Source organism: Acartia tonsa, chromosome 3, assembly GCF_053477335.1.
Source record: "Acartia tonsa isolate MP-2025a chromosome 3, ASM5347733v1, whole genome shotgun sequence".
Lineage (NCBI taxonomy): Eukaryota > Metazoa > Arthropoda > Copepoda > Calanoida > Acartiidae > Acartia > Acartia tonsa.
The window spans coordinates 6,410,793-6,416,451 of record NC_137262.1 but is presented as its reverse complement, the minus strand read 5'-3'; the positions used below and the strand labels follow the sequence as shown (position 1 = coordinate 6,416,451).

At 33.4% G+C, this 5,659-nt stretch overlaps 1 long non-coding RNA gene across 1 annotated transcript; it reads left to right on the top strand.

Moving 5' to 3' along the window:
* The first annotated feature begins 364 nt into the window (after positions 1-364).
* LOC145315068 (uncharacterized) lies at positions 365-4,658 on the top strand. The gene is made up of 4 exons (XR_013877946.1): positions 365-804; positions 1,462-1,510; positions 3,991-4,474; positions 4,564-4,658. It is a non-coding gene; the product is annotated as an uncharacterized LOC145315068 (long non-coding RNA).
* Positions 4,659-5,659: the final 1,001 nt, after the last annotated feature.

Genomic DNA, 5,659 nt, shown 5'->3' with positions numbered 1-5,659 from the left:
ATCTCAAGATTTAATAATATTAGATTTATATAAATGGTGGAATAATACTTATGAATTTATTTACAAGACAAAACAATTCAAGATTTAATGATATTGGATATATAAAAGGTGGAGTTATACTTATGAATTAAAGGACAAGACAGAACAGTTTAAATTCAAAATGGTTGCAATAATTTAGAATAAGACCAAACAAAATTGTACACAAAACTTATTTAACACAAAGAATTATCAATTAATGTATACTTAATTACAGACGTGATAGGTATACCTATCTCAATGGATTATTAATTACTTAAGTATTAATTACTATTCAAAGTTATTTCTTTATATTAAATGATAATCAATTAATAGCGTCGGACTTTTACTGAGGCTTTAAAACAAATCTTTTACTTAATGTTTAGTTTAAGATTTAAAATTAAATAATCAACCAATGGCGTTAAATGTTTACTGAGTCTTTAAATAAATGTTACTTTAAACTTTAGCTTAGGATTTAAATTAAATAATCTACCAATGGTGTTAAATGTTTACTGAGGCTTCAAATAAATGTTACTTTAAACTTAGCTTAGGATTTAAATTTTAAAATCAACCAATGGTGTTAAAGGTTTACTGAGGCTTTAAATAAATGTTACTTAAAACTTTAGCTTAGGATTTTAAAATTAAAATCAACCAATTGTGTTAGAATTACTGAGGCTTTAATTAATATTACTTAAACCTTTGGCTTAATAAAATTGTTATCAAATGTCAATTATTTCAGGTAGTCAAATTCAACCACTGATGTTTGGTGTATCTTTGGATATGATTAAGGTAATTTAACCAAAGTTTTTGAAGTAAAACTTACTGGATTTCTATAGATCTGGAATTAATTTTCTATGGACTATGTTCTACAAGTGAGATGTTTTAAGTTTGGTGGCTATGAGAAGAGTGAGGAATTTCCAGAAATCCCTTCCTTTTATACTTTTTGGGGACGCTTGTTGCGCCCCCTAGACGTCTGGTTCTAACCATAATTAATGGCCATCTTGGCTATCTGTTGCTATGATTGTCACATATCAGACGTCTAACCTTTTATGGTTGTTGGTTTTAGACGTCTAAATCACTGATATTTTCACTTTCTAACATGGTGAAATTTGGCATACTAGACGTCTAGTTTTTGATCTGTGGATAACTGTTTATTGGGATTGTCACTTTTCAGGGTAAAACTTTCCCTTTTTTCACTTTCCTTCTGTCTAACAAGTGTATGAGTCACTGGGTTATGAACCCTGGTGTATGACAAAGTTCATTGACTGCCTAATACAATCTCATCTTGACAACCATTCTTCCACCAAAGGCCTGTAATATTTTAAGTTTGATTATAAAGGAAATGGTTGTGGTTTTTAAATTTAAAGATGTGATAAAAAGGAACGAATAAATGATTTGTTGATTTTGAACTTTTTTATCCTTGTTACAATATTAAACATTTTATAGGATACTACTTGGATGTTGCATTTTGGACAAGGACAAGCTATGTTAGAAGGTAAGTGTTTTAAAGCTTACTTTTTACATTATATTCCACTTTACAAAAAAAAAGAGAAAAAAAAATTAATTGGCTTGCCAAGTATATTTTTTTTTGCATAAAAGAGAAAGAGAAAAGAAAAGGAAATTTTTTATGTAGTACCTGTAATACTAAAATTTTGGTGATTTATTCCTTGCTGTGGGCAATGATGATGAGGCGGGAAATCTCTGCTAGGGTGATCTTGTATGCGATCCTGCTGGGTAGGATCAAACAACATGCTCCCTGGGGCATGCAGTTTAGGAGCTCTCGGAAGGTGATGGATGAAGACAGGTATAATCTGTATACTGTTTCTTCATTGGTTTCTGTGAGCGTTCTGATGGTCTGCAGTATCTCAGGTAGGCGATATGCGCGGGAGTAGGTAGACATTTGCATCAACAGGTGACGTTTTGCTGGAACGGTGTGGTTGATCAATGGCATGCTGGGCAGTATCAGGTATCGGTTGGTCATCTTCTCCAGGTACTTGGTGGAGAAGTTTGGAATTGTGCTTAAAACCTCTCTGTTGGCATGATGCCAGAGGCTGCACATTTCTCCTTCGGGAGTGAGCGGGTATCTTTTTGGAGGCTCCAAGACTTGGAATTTGAAATTATTCAATGTGACAGAGACAATACTGCGATCTTGGTGAATGTGCTTCAAGGAAGGAACCCACGAATGTGGACAACTCGTATTGGCGAGTCTCACCAAGTTGGCTCCCTGGCTGTATACCATGGTAGGTACATATAAGCCCTGCGTTATGGCGTATGAGGTTGTTTGGGCCTCATACACTGTCAGCTGGTCTGTCACCAAATCCCATGTGCATGATTTAGCTGTCCCCCTGGAGAAGTTTGATACATGACTCAGCTGGTAGGTCTTGATAATATTATTACTGAGTATTATCTGGGGACAGCTATTCTTCAGAGTGCTCATGCCTTCTTGGTTTACTTTCCCCATGCACCGCGTTATCTGTGGAATATTGGTCATGTTGGTGTTGATTTGCTCGACCACAGCTAATGGGGTAGGATAGATCATGTTGGTGAAGAATGCTCTTTTTTCATTTAGGTCGCTGACTGTGAAGCCGTCCATCAGTCTTCGTTTCAGTGAGTAAATCTTTTTGCGCTTGGAGGGTTGTTCTGCTGATGGAATGGGCGGCCTTGTTTTAGGGGTTACCTCTGTATTTGGGGGCGAGTTTGGGGCTGAAATTATGTATTGTGGGCTTCCCGGAGGGGTCCTAGGACCAAAGTTGGGTTTATAGGATGGTGAATTTGAAGGTCCGGGGGGGCATTCTGGGGACTTTCTAGGGGGCGTGCTGGTGCGTGCTGTTCTCTTAGGGGATGGGGGGTTGTAGTCGGGGCTGGAGCCACGGGGTTTTGTCCACGAGTAAGTCTTCTTTACGCGTTTATTAGGGGCGCCGCCGCCTGAAACATTTAAAGTATAAGCTTTATATAATATCACAGTTAGTTTACATTGTATCACATTGAGTTACAATAAATTTGGGAGGAGCTTTGCTCTCTTACTAAAATTGAAATAGTATATGTTTCTATCAACAAAAAATGATATTTGGAGAGATAATTTTCGAATTTGTTTACATATGATTTTTGGCGGTGAAAGGACAATGGGGAATAATTTATATTTACATCAAAATATTGTTATTTTGTGGTTAAGATTTAGCATAAGTTTAACAATGTTTACTAGTAAGTGCAGGGGTTGGATATTGGAAGATATTTTCATATTTAAATTGAAAGAAATTTTTCATTTTGATATACAAATAGATTTTATTGGTAAATTTTAATTTTTTAATAAGTTGATAAATTTGTAGGGTGTTATAAATGGAAAATAAAATATATATATAGATAGGTTGAGAGATAAATATTACAGTGTAGTCATAATATTACAAAAAATTCAGGGGGGGGGGGGTAAATGGGAAATAATTTTGTGGGTCTCCAAAAGAAATAATAATAGATAGGATGTGAAGATAAATGTTAAATTGTAGTTAAAATAATAAAAAGAATGCGGGGGGGGGTGGTAAATGGGAAATAATTTTATGGGTCTCCAAAAAAAATATTTATAGATAGGATGTGAAGATAACTGTTACATTGTTGAAAGCTTAAAATTATGGAGGGTTGGGTAAATGAAAAATAAATTTTATATATCCCCAAAAATAATGTTTATGGATAAGTTTTAGCGATAAATGTTATAGTATAATCAAAACATTACAAAATGTGGAGGGGGGGTAAATGAAAATAAAATTTTCTATATGTAAAATAAGCCTTTATAATTGATGTGTAAGAAGAAATATGTTATTGGAAAATTAAATTTTTGTGTAACAGTAACTTTTAGATTAGCTTGCCTACAGATTATCAATTATAAATGATAAATCTACACTTTTTGTTCGGTTCAAATTTTTAATAGGCTATTTGTTAGCGAGATATAAATATGAAAAATAATAGAGTTACCTGATTTTTTAGGACTTGGTGGATCTAGTGGTTGTATTTCATCGTCAGACTGAAATAATATAAAGGTAAGGAAAAGGTAAAAAAAGAATATTATTGTGTAGTTGGGAATAGTAAAAGATTGTGGGTTGAAAACATTATTTATAATTTTGTAAATAAAAAGATAAAAAAAATTTGAACCAATATGGTTTAAAGATTTGTTGAAATAAGAGGTTTAGGGGTAGGGGGGGGAAATTTATTTTAGATTAAATAACATATTTTAGTGATTCTATATGAATCTATTATCGGGTTAAATTACATGCTTTCTATATATTAGGGTTATATTAAAACAATTATACTTACAAAGCAGTCATATACTGGCTGTTTCTGCGCCATCATTGAATATGAGTGCTGTATTCTTTCCTAGCCTCTCGTTTCCGGATCCTAATGAGTTAAGTTCTGAAGATCTTGGAGCCGTTGAAGGAGTGGTTCTAGATGGATCTGGCAAATCTGTCCCCAGGTAATCTGTAAGACATATAATATGTAAGGGAAAAAAAAATTGCATTTTTTGGAAAATATCTATTTATAAAAAAATTCTTATTATTTTAGAGGTTTCCGAATTGACTTGAATACGTGGTTGCTTATCGCGATTCTCGTCCTTGTTCTGTTGTTGGTCTTAACGCAAATGTGTATGGTTTTCGTTAAGTTGGGAGGTATGTTTCTAATTTAATTAAATATTTATGATAAAGAATATCTTTTTACTTTTCTATCCGTATCTTAAATTTCCTTATACGGAAAGGGGGGTTAAAATAATGCAAGCGCTGTATGCCGCGTAAAATTTTTTACTAGTAATGAACTAAAATTCGCGTGTGTTTCATTGTTTATATAAATTATTGGAGTGAGGATATTCTTTGTAAAAAAAATTTAATTTTTAGCGTTGTTTGAGCGGTGTTTTCGAAGGACAAACAATATTCGGAGAGTGGAGGAGGGAAATGGAGCCCATATTGAAATGAATCCGTTAAACCCTGCTGGAAATAACATCTATGATGATGTCGAGTTCTAGAGAGTGAATTCAAATCGTATTTAATAAAATTATACAAGTTAGTTTAAATAAGAGGTCAACAGAAAATTTGAGGATTTTATTATATTTGATATAAAAATTTGAAAGTAATTTGGGTATTTTTATATGATAAAGCTTGTATAAATTTGTGAAATACGACTTAATTTCTGTGTGTTTTCTATTTAAGAACATTATTAAAAAAAAATTTTACCTGATTTTTCAGCACTTTAGTAATGAAGTTGATCTAATGATCTCTGTAAGGCAGAGTGATGATAACAAATGTGATTTTAATTATTAAAGTAATTTTCACTGAGTATTGTGTCTATCTTTTTAACTTTTGTAACTGTTTTCTTCTCTAATTATTCACTATAACTTGAATATGTTTTTGCTTTCAGATTTATTTGCGATTATGGATATCTATTCTGTTTTGTTCGATGTGGATGATGAGACTGGGGGTCAGGAGCTGGGGGTCGGCGATTTTAAGTCAGAGTTTGAGGGGGATGGAGGAGACGGGGGAACTGTGTTGTCCGGTGGGGCTGGCAATACCCTGACGATAAATGTGGTGGTGGGGGGCAGTGTTTTTGCGATCTGCGTTCTGTCAATGTAAGTAAAAAAAAATTTATTGTTGGTTAATATCGTTATTTT